This window comes from Sus scrofa, chromosome 1 (genome assembly GCF_000003025.6).
Source record: "Sus scrofa isolate TJ Tabasco breed Duroc chromosome 1, Sscrofa11.1, whole genome shotgun sequence".
NCBI classification, from domain to species: Eukaryota; Metazoa; Chordata; class Mammalia; order Artiodactyla; family Suidae; genus Sus; species Sus scrofa.
Window position 1 is genome coordinate 57264715 of NC_010443.5, and position 13335 is coordinate 57278049.

Here is a 13335-nt window from a genome sequence, read left to right on the forward strand (position 1 = left end):
GATCATAAGTATCATAAATATCATAAATATCTCTAAAGTACTGTGTCATTGAAAAGAACATCAGAGGAATAATAGGCAATAACATTCTCAACAAGTGACCCATGGAATGAGTAGTCAGTTTAAAATAAAAAAATAGTCCAGGAGTTCCTGCTGTGGCTCAGCAAGTTAAGAAACTAACATAGTATCCATGAGGATGTGGCTTTGATCCCTGACCTCGCTCAGTGGGTTAGGGATCTGGCTTTGCCACAAGCTGCGGTGCAGGTCGCAGGCGCAGCTCGGATCTGATGGCCTAGGCCAGCAGCCGCAGCTCTGATCCTACCCCTAGCCTGGGAACCTCCGTATGCTACAGGTTTGGTCTTAAAAAGAAAAAAGAAAAAAAGTCCAACTTCGTTACTCTCAACACTGTTTCAACCCACACAATGGACTGGGTGGCTTTGGGGAAACTGAGGAGAGTTCATTCATCCATGTAATTACTGTATCTGCAAAAAATGGAAGTTTGACTCAAGCAGGTTTAAACAAAAATGCATTATCTCACCAAACAAGAAGTCTAGGTGACAGGGTTGCTGGGTTTAGTGGTGTCACCAAACCCCCAGGTTCTTTTCTTCCTGCTTTCTTTCTTGAGTCTGCTTTTCCCTCTGGCTGTCTTACAGCTGCAACAGGGCTGCCAAGAGCAATAAGTTCCCTCACTCAAATCCAGTAGGAGAGAAAGAGGGAATACTTCTTTCCAGGTCATGGAAGATAAGCCCTACCCTTCCATCTGACTGGGCCATGTAGGTCCCAAGTCCATCCCTGGACCAGTTACCTTTCCCAAGGTAGAACAGGCCCTGATTGACTTAGATTAATCATGATCCTCTTCCGGACTGGAAATGGGGCAGATGCTTGAACAAAACCAAGTTTCCCACTCAGGAAGAAGGAAAACAGGGTGAAGGCTGGCTCAGCCACCTGGGGGGGCTCATTGCCTACCACAGGTGTGACACATCCAGAGACAGTGCATTCATTGTGTACCTTTGCTGCTCTTTCCAAATGCCCTGGTGGCTCCTGGGATCAACGAAAAGCAAACCCATTTTGGAAGACTTTGGGAAGTGTAGCCGCATGCATAAATGGCTTTAGCCATACCTTTTCTCCACACAGAAATATCAAAATTATGACTGCAATCATCTGAGGAGAAAGGAAAGAAGGCAGGCTCTTCGGGGGTGTTACCTTTGAATTACACTGCAGTTCCTGTGGGAGAATCAGTGCAGCCCTGTCGCCCTCTTCTGGAATCACAGCAAAATTGTTTTAGGTAACTTCACTGGTTTCCAAGTCTGTTTTAACCCGCACACAGGCTTCTAGGTTCAAGTAGAACTTCGCAAAAAGTCGCCTAGTTTATTGTTGATGGACTTTGATATGCTTATCACCGCTCCAGAGAAGTATCTGTGGAGAAAAGAGGAAATACCATGAGATCAGACTAGGTCTAAAGCTACAGTAACCATGTGGAGCCCTGGGGGTGGAGGGCAGAGGTCTGCTGTGATGGAAGAGAGGGTGTGGATGTGGGGTCCCCTCAGAAGCCTTACATGGTTTGAGGACTGAATGTAAAACACAAAGGCTTCTTTTGTTGTCCCCAAAGCCAACCCAACTACAGAATACTTGTAGTTTGCAATTGAATGGTCCTCTGGCATTTACAAAACCTTTTACATCTATGATACATTTGGTCCCAAGAATGAGCTCTGGGAGTTCCACTGTGGCCCAGCATAAATGAACCTGACTAGTACCCAGGAGGACATGGGTTTGATCTCTGGCCTTGCTTAGTGGGTTAAGGATGCCATGAGCTGTGGAGTAGGTCAAAGATGCAACTCAGAATCGGTGTTGCTGTGGCTGTGGCGTAGGCCGGGCTGCTGCAGCTCCAATCCAGTCCTTAGTCTGGGAACTGCATAGGCCACAGGTGCAGCCCTAAAAAGACCAAAAAAAAAAAAAAAAAAGAGCAGGGGCAAAAAAGAGCTGGAAGCAGGCATAGCAGCAAGGAAACTGAGGCCCCAAGACACTAAGTTCTTTTCCCCAGAACACATGGTTAATAAATAGGAAAATATGTGCCTTAAATCTCAGGCCCTGTGCTTTTCCATTGACTATATCCTTTTCTCCCTTTTCGACTGGTCTGTAAAATGATTTTATTATCCTAACATGTTTCCCAAGGCATTTTGATGACAACTCAGATCTTTTACTTAATTAGTTCCAGATGATTCTCTGCTAATTAGAGAAACTGATTCATTTGAATGAACTAGAGGGGTTTTGGGCAATGGTAAGAATGAATTCATTGACTGAGAAGCCACTTTTGGCACTGTTCAACTCATAAAGAAAAGAAAGAATATAATTTAATTTATGACAAAATAAACAACAGGGTAAAACTGAATGCATGGGTAATTGTGCAGCAGAAAAAGATAGTTGTGCAACATAACGTATTTCAGGGGTAGAAAACATTCCCTTCTTCTGTTCTTGGTTCTTTGGCTGGTCTAATAAGTAAATTGATAAAAGGCAAATTAGCAGGAGGAACTAAATCTAATTTTGTAGATACAAAAAAATTTGAGATCTAAAGGTGACTTGGGCAATTGAGGCTTATATGCCATCCTGAGTTAAGGAATAGGAGAGGGGCCTAGGTGTTCAAAGGAAAGGAAGGTAATTCACAGGAGATAAGAGAGTGGGTGTTTGATGATCAGAGTTCTGGCCTGCCATGCAGATAGTTATATTCAGATAAATCTCTGGTAATAACTCTCTTTCTGGGCCAGGCCACCTATCTAAATTTTTTTAGGTAGTTAAAGGAGCTGTAAAACCTTCTCCAGGGTCTGCTGGGTCTTGATTGCCTTAGGCTCAAAATAATCCACATGCCAAAGTGGCCTCTTTGGGGGTGGCCTGTTCTGCTCCCTTTCGCTATTTAAGTTTTTTTCCGCATACCACCATCTTGGCTCACAGATTAACTTTGGTTGTGTATAATTTCTTTCTTTTCTTTTTTTTCCTTTCTTTTTGCTTTTCCTTTCTTTTTTCTTTTTATGGCTGAAGGTGCAGCATATGGAAGTTCCCAGGCTAGGGGTCTAATAGGAGCTGCAGCTGCCAGCCTACACCATAGCCACAGCAATGCAGGATCTGAGCCTCATCTGAAACCTACACCACTGTTTGTGGCAATGCTGGATCCTTAACCCACTGAACAAGGCCAGGATGGAACCCACATCCTCATAGACACTAGGTTGGGTTGCTAACCCACTGAGCCACAACGAAAACTCCAATGGTTGCATATAATTTCTTAAAATAAGTAAACATAAACTCCATTTTTTTCTTTGAAACTGTTGAAAAATTAAAAAAAAACAAACAAAAACCCAGCAAGCCTAAGGCTGTATTTTATTTGTTCCATGTTTTCAAATGACTTGGTTCTTTGCTTTGAGGGGAGAGAAACCACTGGAAATCTTCAAGAGTCAGTGACACAAAAAATTTTTGTAGATTTGTGGCCACCTTCTGCCCTCTGAGGTTTAGCGTTAGGATTTCTCTGGGCACTTCTGCAATCACCCTGACTCTTGCTCCATTCCCCCCACCTCGCCGCCAATCTGGGATGCGAGCATCACAGTATATGGAGGATTGCAGTCTGGGAACTCCCATCTCTTTAATATACAGTAGTGTGTATCTGTTAACTCTAAACTCCTAATTTATCCCTTCCCTCTGCTAGCAATTTTTAAATGAAAAAGAAGAAAATCTGAGCTGTCCCCATCTTTCAAGCTGCCGTTCCAACTCAGTTTACCCAGCCTCTCAGACAGAAGGAGGTGGAAACTGAGGGGCGGAGGTGTCTGTAAGGAGCAAGGCCAGGAGTTCCCCTTGTGGCGCAGCAGAAATGAATCTGACTAGCATCCATGAAATATGGGTTCGATCCCTGGCCTTGCTCAGTGGGTTAAGGATCTTGCATTGCCGTGAACTGTGGTGTAGGTTGATGACATGCTCGGATTCCGCATTGCTGTGGTTATGGTATAGGCCAGTGGCTGCAGCTCCAATTCAGCCCCTAGCCTGGGAACTTCTATATGCACACGTGCAGCCCTAAAAAGCAAAAAAACAGAAGCAAGGCCAAACTGTCCAGGCACTGAGAACAGAGACATTCAGTTAATGACCAAATGGACTTGAGTATGGAGATGATCCCTTCTTAGTATTCTGTGCCATGGGGCATCTCTCACCTCAGCTGGACACCATGCTGTGTGTCCTAGGAAAGGCAGCTGTGTGTAGGAGGTCATGGCATCTGTTCCAGCAGGTTGGTGGTTTTGATTGTTTTGCACATACAAAGTTTACACTAAGAATATGGCTGACTCAGCCATCTCACTGCAAACTAGGAAGGCCAAAATGAGAAATCATCAAGCTTTCAGGCAAGCTTTCAGCTTCCTTCTGTTACATCTAGTAGAAAATGTGCCAAAGAATTTGAATATTGCAACCCTCCCACGAGGAAATAAAGGCTGTGGATGAAGGCAGTTACTGTTAAGTGGGCTGCTAAGAGGAAATATAATGACATCTTCTTAGAAAGGCAGATGGCACAATAGTTAACAACTCAGATTCGAGCCAGTTCTACCTTGGTTCAAATTCCAGTGATGCCATTTATATCTGTGTGGCCTCTGCCAGGTAGACCCATCCAGACCTCAAATCTTCATCTGTAAAATGGAAATGATAGCAACAGTACTTACTTCTTGGGGAGGTAGCTGAGTTAATAAAAAAAATAGTGCATGACACGTAAAATGCTCCACTGTAGTCTCTCGATCAAAAACGGTATGAATTTGTCAGAGACACCACTACCTTGCTCTTAGAGCTTTAAGCTAACATTCTCCCATTTGCTCCTCACAACAACCCTAGGAGGTAGGCTAGGTAGGAAATAGTGCCTCCGTTTTACACATGAGAAAACCAAGCGCCTGAGAACATTTCCACTGTAAAATGGAATGATTAATAGCCCATCAGGAGTGGCTCATCTCTAACATGTAAACCTGCATTTTCATACCAAGCCTATTTTCTTCATCTGACTGCAGCTGATAGATAACAACTTTTTAATTTTGTTTTATTAATTTTTTTTTCTTTTTCAGCCTCATCACTGCATATGGAATTTCCCAGGCCAGGGAGTGTATCCTACGCCACTGTTGTGGCAATGCCGGATTCTTAACCCACTGCGCCAGGCCAAGGATGGAACCTGAGCCTCTGCAGCAACCTGAGCCGCTGCTGTCAGATCCTTATTCTGCTGCACCACAGTAGGAACTCCAAATAACTTCTTTAAACTGCAGGAATTATTTATTTTTGCTTCATCCTACCTACTTCTACAAATGCCCTCCTCATCCCTGTGTCCACCCAAAGCAACTTCAAGTGTATGTTCACCATTTCTGGGCTTTAGTTCAGTAACTTCTCCATGAGCATGTTTCTGTGTCAGGCCCACACTCATACACACACACCTGCCAATTTCTTTACTTACAGGTTATGAAGTCATTATTTATTTATTCAAATTATTATAATTTTTTTGGCCACACCTGAAGCATGCAGAAGTTCCCAGGCTGGGATCAAACCCAAGCCACAGCAGTGACAACACAAGGTCCCTAACCTGCTGAGCCATCAGGGAACTCCCTAAGTTTTTTTTTTTAACTTTTTTTCAATGAACTTATTACATTTGCAGTTGTACAATGATCATCACAATCCCCTAAATTATTTATTATACTTGTTATAAGAAGCCTTATTTCTCCAAAGTGGAGACAATCCAAATGCCTGTCACAGGAAAATGAAGAAATCATGATTTATTCAAACAAAGGGATACTTCTCAGCAGCAAATAGGAATGAAATACAGAGACATGTAACTACATGAATTCCTCTCAAAAATGTTATGTTGGCATTCCCATTGTGGCTCAGCTGTAATGAACCCGACTAGTCCCATGAGGATGCAGGATACTAGTTGGATTCATAACCCGCTGAGCCACAACAGGAACTTCCACAGTGTTGTTTTTAAATGTAATCTTCTTTTTTTTTTTTTTTTTTTGTCTTTTTGCCATTTCTTGGGCCGCTCCTGCGGCATATGGAGGTTCCCGGGCTAGAGGTCGAATCGGAGCTGTAGCTGCCAGCCTACGCCAGAGCCACAGCAACGCAGGATCCGAGCCGCGTCTGTGACCTACACCACAGCTCACGGCAACGCCGGAACCTTGACCCACTGAGCAAGGGCAGGGATCGAACCCGCAACCTCATGGTTCCTAGTCGGATTCGTTAACCACTGCGCCACGACGGGAACTCCGTAATCTTCTTTTTAAAAATTATTATTATTAAGAAAGAGGGAGTTCCCATAGTGGCTCAGTGGAAAATGAATCTGACTAGTATCCATGAGGATGCAGTTTCAATCCCTGGCCTCGCTTAGTGGGTTAAGGATCTGAAGTTGCCATGAGCTGTGGTGTAGGTCGCAGATGTGGCTTGAATCTGACGTGGCTGTGGCTGTGGCATAGGCCAGTGGCTACAGCTCTGATTAGACCCCTCACCTGGGAACCTCCATATGCCACGAGTGCGGACCTAAAAAAAGGTGAAAAGAAAAGAAAGAATCTCCAGGGAGTTCCCGTTGTGGCTAAGAGGGTTACGAACCCGACTAGTAGCCATGAAGATGTGGGTTCAATCCCTGGCCCCACTCAGTGGGTTAAGGATCTGGCATTGCCATGAGCTGTGGTGTAGGTTGAAGATGCGTCTTGGATCCCGATTTGCTATTGCCAGCAGATGCAGCTCTGATTCGACCCCTGGCCTGGAAACTTCCATATGCTGCAGCTGTGGCCCTAAAAAGTGAAAGAAAGAAAGAAAGAAAGGAAGGGAAAGAAAGAAAGAAGAGAGAGGGAGGGAGGGAGGGAGGAAGGAAGGAAGAAAGGAAGAAAGAAAGAAAGAAGAGAGAGGGAGGGAGGGAGGAAGGAAGGAAGAAAGAAAAGAAAGAAAGAAAGAAAGAAAGAAAGAAAGAAAGAAAGAAAGAAAGAAAGAAAGAAAGAAAGAAAGAAAGAAAGAAAGAAAGAAATGAAGAAAGGAAGAAAGAAAGAAAGAAAGAAGAGAGAGGGAGGGAGGGAGGAAGGAAGGAAGAAAAGAAAGAAAGAAAGAAAGAAAGAAGAGAGAGGGAGGGAGGGAGGGGGGAAGGAAGGAAGGAAGAAAAGAAAAGAAAAGAAAGAAAGAAAGAAAGAACCTCCAAAACAATAAACCCCAGCTACTTATCTCACTCTGGTATCGTTCTTATTTCCAAAGCATATATATCATATTTGCTTACCGACTCAATTTCTTAGAGAGATTCAAACTCAGAACAAGCTCTCCTCTGCTCTGTGTCACATTTACATCCTTTCAGCCCTCCAGACATCTCAGAATAACACAATATTGTTGACTTAGAGGATGGGTGACTCAGGGCAAACCCATCCCCACTCCTGGGAAAGCAACTAAGACTGTGAATCCCCTTGGAGGGAGCATCTTGCCCTCTTGAATCTGATAACCAACCTCTCCTTAGAGGGTTGGGTGGACAAGCCATCTCAGCCTCTGGAGAGAGCAGCTCAGGGAGTGGTCCAATCAGGTAGGGCAGCCAGTGGGAACGGGAGCTTTGGAACTCCACAGTCTATCCCAAGGAGAATTGCCTTAGATTTGCTGAGGCCATTGCTTGCCCCCAACATCAGCAGAGTTGAGGGAAAAGGGAGAAATTCTACCCTATTCCAAAATGCACAGTGGTGGGGACTCAGCGCCCAGGTCCTATTTCTGGGCACAGAAACATCCCAAGTCTCTCTGAACTCAGTTGTAACAGAAGCTCCTGGCAAAACACAGTGCTTTAGAAAGTTCCACTTACCTCTGATCTGCCCGCTTCACACTTGAGATAGAACAGGAAAATGTAAGCATGAGAGGCAGGGAGGGAGGAGGCAACGGCTACACATTTTGTCCTCAGATTTGACCTTCCCAACAATTCTCAGCTGGTGCTTTATGGAAACAAGTGGGTGTGTTGCTGGGTGGTGTGGCAGAAACTTTTCTACTCTAAGTTTTCCCTTTTCTTCCAGAATTCTGTTTTTGGCTAGGTATATACCTATTCAGAATAAATACATTTCCCAGCATTCTTTGCAGGTGAATGTGGCCAAGGGACCAAGTTCTGGCCAATGGGAAGGTGTGGCAGCCTCCTGGAACTTAAGGGGACACCTTGAGCATGCTGCTTCTTCAATGGCAGAAACGATGGCTTGAGCTCCTGCCACCATCTTGGACCACGAGATCAAGGGCCACACTCTATACGCTGGAAAGAGCCTGAGATTTCAGTCCCTGAGGACAGCATGGGGCAGAGTTGCTACATCATCCTGGGACTGCCACTCAAGATGTCTTAGGAAGCTAAGCTTGTGTTGGGTTTTTTTGGTTTGTTTGTTTTGGTTGTGGGAGAAGGTTGCTGCACTCTTGGCATGTGGAAGTTCCCAGGCCAGGGATAGGACCCATGCCACAGCAGCAACCCAAGCTGTTGCAGTGACAATACATGATCATTAACCCACTGCACCACAAGGGAAGTCCTAAGCTTGTATTCTTTTACTCGTAGCTGAGTATAATTGAAATTGAGGTAGGTTACATTCAGCAAATCACTGAAAGCAAATGCGTACATCTGGATGGCATTCAGTGACATCAAGCAAATTTTTTTCAAAGAAATGTTCCTGAGGCCAGAAACACACTCTAGGATGCTCAAAGGGAAAGCATGATTCAATGATGAATCCTGAGAGGTGTGAGCCATCTTATTCCATCTTCAGAGGGTTGCATGCAGTACCAAAGTCTGGGTATTCACAGGTGTTCCCTTGGGTCAGACGGCTGAGAGGAAGAAATCTGCAGCCAAAGTGAGAAGCCTCAACCCAGGTTGTATGCTGTCACAAATTTCCTGTGATTTGAACTGGCAGAAGAGGGTATCTGGGCCAGCATTTTCCTTTAAAAATTAGCATCTAATATCATACCCATTATTCAGTCTCTCTGACTCTGTCTTTTCATCAGCAAAATGAAGCGTGAGATGTTCCCCTAGAAAGATGGTCCCCCAAAGTTCCAGCAGATCCATGACGAAGTTTTCATCTGTTCTTTTGAGGAAAATATCAGGATAAAAAAGCAAACTGAAAGGATTTTATATTCTGAGATCAGGTCTTCCTACATTTTCAGGGTGCAATTTTTTGTTGTTTTAGAAATGATTGCAGTGATAGATGGATGTGCATTTTGGGTTGTGAGGTGGTTTTAAATGTTTTCATCTGGCAAAGTTAACAGATGCTCTTCCTCCCCTTCCTCCTATTCCTTCTCTTTCTTCCTCCTCCTCATTCCCTTTTCTCCTTAGTCTACTTTCTGTTTTCTCTGGGTCTAATAATGGGCTGACACATGACCTCACTCACTCTCACATCCACCCCAAGTGGCCGGAATCCCCATCTTTTTTTTTTTTTTTCAGATGATAGAGAAACTAAAACCCAGAGAGATTAAGTAAATTATTCAAGGTCACACCTGGCAAAATGCATTTACTTAATCTCCAGTTTCTTGTCTCCATCTTGAACATGAATAAGATACTGCAAGAGCTAACAGGAAGGGACGTGATGTAAATAAAACATCTTTTTTTAAATCATAAAGCTATAGGAGTTTTCTTGTGGCACAGTGGGTTAAGGATATGACACTCTCACTGCAGCAGCCCAGGTCACTGCTGTCATGGGTTCAGTCCCTGGCCCATGAACTTCCACATGCCTCAGATGTGGCCAAAAAGGAAAAATAAAATTACAAAGCTATAATGCAATATCTTTGAAACAATTTCTCTACAAACAGAAGGGTTAAAAAATTTTTTTCAAGTAAAAAAACATACCTGTGGATGGAGTTCCCATCGTGGATCAGTGGTTAACGAATCCGACTAGGAATCATGAGGCTTCGCGTTTGATCCCTGGCCTTGCTCAATGGGTTAAGGATCTGGCGTTGCCGTGAGCTGTGGTGTAGGTCAAAGACATGGCTCAGATCCCTAGCTGCTGTGGCTCTGGCGTAGGCCGGCAGCTACAGCTCCGATTAGACCCCTAGCCTGGGAACCTCCATATGCCGTAGGTGCAGCCCCAGAAAAGGCAAAAAGACAAAAAGAAAACAACAAAAAACAAACAAACAAACAAACAAAAACCATGCCTGTGGAGGTGGATCAAGATGGCAGAGGAGTAAGACGTCATGCTCACCTTCTCCCACAAACACATCAAAAAACACATCTACATGTGATAACAACTCACACATGTTGTTGAGAACTTAAACCTCAAAAAAGGGCAAGAAACTCTTGACATAACTGGGAAGAACAAAAGAAAAAAAGAGAGAGAAAAGGAATCAGGACAGGGCTTACATTCCCGAGAGGGAGCTGTGAAGGAGAAAAGGAACCCACATCCTGGGAAGCAACCTGACTGACAGGGAGATAAGCCAAGACCTCAGGAGGGACCTCAAAAGCGCCAAGAAAAGCACAGCAGCTGGACTGAAGAGGGCCAAGGTGAGTGACAGCCACACAGATCATCTGCACCACCTCCCGGAACACCACAGCCTGAGACGCTCAGGCGGGGGCTGGGCGCTGAGACTCAGGCTCCAGAGGTCACTTCCCGGGAGAGGACTAGGGCTGTGTGGGGACAGCCTGAGAGGCTAAGGAGTGCTGTGCAACAGGTGGGGGAGCAGTGTGCTGGGGAGTGGAACGCCACAGCAGAGGGAAGGGGGAGCAGGTCTGGGGCTGCAGGAGAAGCAAGGCACCACTGTTGGGCGGGGGCGGGGGGGGGGGGGAAACGACCATAGGAATCTCCCACGCATGCGCAAGGGATCTCAGAGGGTGGGGCAGCTCTGGTGCAGGTTAAGGGTGGGGAGATGCCAGTTGCTCAGGCTGTGGGAGACCAGAAGCTTCTTGTGCAGGCTACAGGTGGCTGGACACCTCTTACGTGGGCTAAGGGCAGCAGGGGCGTGTGTTAAGCGGGATGTAGTGCCTCTTGCGTGATCTACAGGCAGCAGGGATGGACCGCAGCCATCACCATGGAGGGTTGTATTGGAGGCTGGAGGGAGGCATGGCCTGCCACCATTGGGGGCCTGTGAGTGGGCTCCACCTGTGGCCCTAGTCACCTCGGGGTTGGCGTAAAAAAGAAGAGGGCACTGCAACCAAGCCCCACATGTTGTTGCTCTCACTCCCCCAGGAACACACCCGCCCTGCCGCTGCAACTGCCATATGCTCTGGGCAGTGCCTTCCCAAGACCCTACAATTAGGAGCAGCTGGTGCAGCACCTCCTACGTGGGCTAAGTGAGACAGGGTGCTTCTTGCGTGATCTGCAGGTGGTAGGGGCAAACCACCACAGTTATCTCTGACTCCAGAGGTGGGCATGGCCCACCACTACTGGAGATTCCTGAATAAGAACCACTTGCAGACCCAGCCACCTCAGAGGGCACCACAGAGGAGGACATTGCAACAGAACACCACCAGTTGTTGCTCTCACTCCCCTGGGAGCACGCCCACTCTGCTGCTGCCACTGCCAAATGCTCTGGGCAGTGTCCAGACGCTTGATCAAATGAAAAAACACAAAAGCAATATAAGAGATCTATGGGATAATATAAAGCAGGCCAATCTACACATAATAGGAATTCCAAAAGGAGAAGAAAAAGAAAAGGGGGTTGAAAATATTTTTGAAGAAATTATGTCTGAAAATTTCCAAATCTAAAGGAAACTGAGATCAAGATACAGGAAGCACAGAATGTCCCAAAGTTGAACCCAAATAGGCCCACACCAAGATACACTATAATAAAAATGGAAAAAGTTGAAGAGAGTATTCTAAAGGCAGCAAGAAAGAAAAACAAAGTATGAATTATGAGGGAACCCCATAAGGCTATCAGCTGATGTCTCTACAGGCCAGAAGGAAGTGGCAAGATTGATGACTGATTGATTGATTTATGAGGGGCAAGCGGATCCACTTTTAATACGGAGTCCGAAGGAAAATCTGATTTTGCCCCACAAAACCCACTCCTCCCAGTTGATTTCGGTTAATGCATTTCAGAATTTTAAGTAAACAGTTGCTGCAGTTGGGTGAGGGTAGCCTGGGGTCCATCCACCAGGAAGCACTGTCATTATCTGCAGTGCCATCCAGCTCTCAAGGGGGCTATCAGCTTGGGTATGCTCTGTAATTATTTCAGAGCTCCAGTTTGCTTCAGGCGAGTCAACAGCTCCCCTTTCTCATACATGCATCCCCCTATACACTCTTTACTGATAAAGACCCGGGGTACCATTCTGGCTCCTGTGAACTGTTGCAGATAATCTTGAATCTTGTTAATGTCACTGGTGGCTGTGATACAGACAAATTCCAGAAGCCCTTTTTTGAAGGGCAGTTGGCTGAGGAGCTCCTGGGTCTTTCTGCAGAAGGGGCAGGTGGCTTAATGAAAACTACCACCTTCCCAGGCTGGATTTTGCTGTTCACAAATGTTTGAGCCATGCTGACAGGTGGCTGCCTTCCAGGAGGAAACCTCAGCTGCAGATATTGCTCGGGTGTAAAACCAAGATATATTTAATGTTCTGAAAAGAAAAAATTTGCAGCCAGGAATACACTATCCAGTAAGAATATCATTTAAAGTAGAAGGGGAGAAGTTCCTGTCGTGGTGCAGGGGTTAACAAATTCGACTAGGAAGCATGAGGTTTCGGGTTCGGTCCCTGCCCTTGCTCAGTGGGTTAACCATCCAGCGTTGCCATGAGCTGTGGTGTAGGTCGCAGACGCGGCTCGGATCCCGCGTTGCTGTGGCTCTGGCATAGGCCGGCGGCTACAGCTCCAATTAGACCCCTAGCCTGGGAACCTCCATATGCCACGGGAGCGGCCCAAGAAATGGCAAAAAGACAAAAAAAATAAAAAAATAAAATAGAAGGGGAAATAAAGAAATTCTCCAAAAAACAAAAGCTAAAAGAGCACAGCAATACTAAACCCATTCTAAAAGAAATATTGAAAGGGCCTCTCTAAATAAAAAAAGAAGTAAGAAGACATAGGAGCAAGGGAACCACAATTGGAAAACAATCACTTAAATAAGCTAGCATACAGATCTAAAAGAGAAAAAAAACAAAAACAAAAAAACAAAAAACCACTGTAAAAGCAATGATCGACACAAGGAACAGCAAAAGAACAAACATGAAGATATTAGAAAAGGACTTAAAAATCATAGAATGTGGGGAAGGAAAGTAAGAAATATAGACTCTTTTTTTTTTAATAATGTGTTTGAGTCTATGTGAATATCAGACTAAAGCAAGCAGATACAGAAAGGGGTTAACATACTTAAAAAACAGGGCAACCACAAATCAAAACCAAACATTACATTCACAAAAATTAAAAAGAAAAGTACTCGAGCACAAAA

The 13335-nt window shown here is 45.0% G+C and overlaps 1 protein-coding gene and 1 pseudogene across 1 annotated transcript in view; both read right to left on the reverse strand.

The window, feature by feature from the left end:
- Positions 1–13335, reverse strand: part of GABRR1 (gamma-aminobutyric acid type A receptor rho1 subunit) — a 63892-nt gene that overhangs the window by 42688 nt on the left and 7869 nt on the right. The window contains 1 exon segment of the mRNA XM_013992686.2: positions 1201–1413. The gene's annotated coding sequence lies outside the window, so the exon portion shown is untranslated.
- On the reverse strand, positions 12127–12431 carry LOC100156383 (annotated as a pseudogene).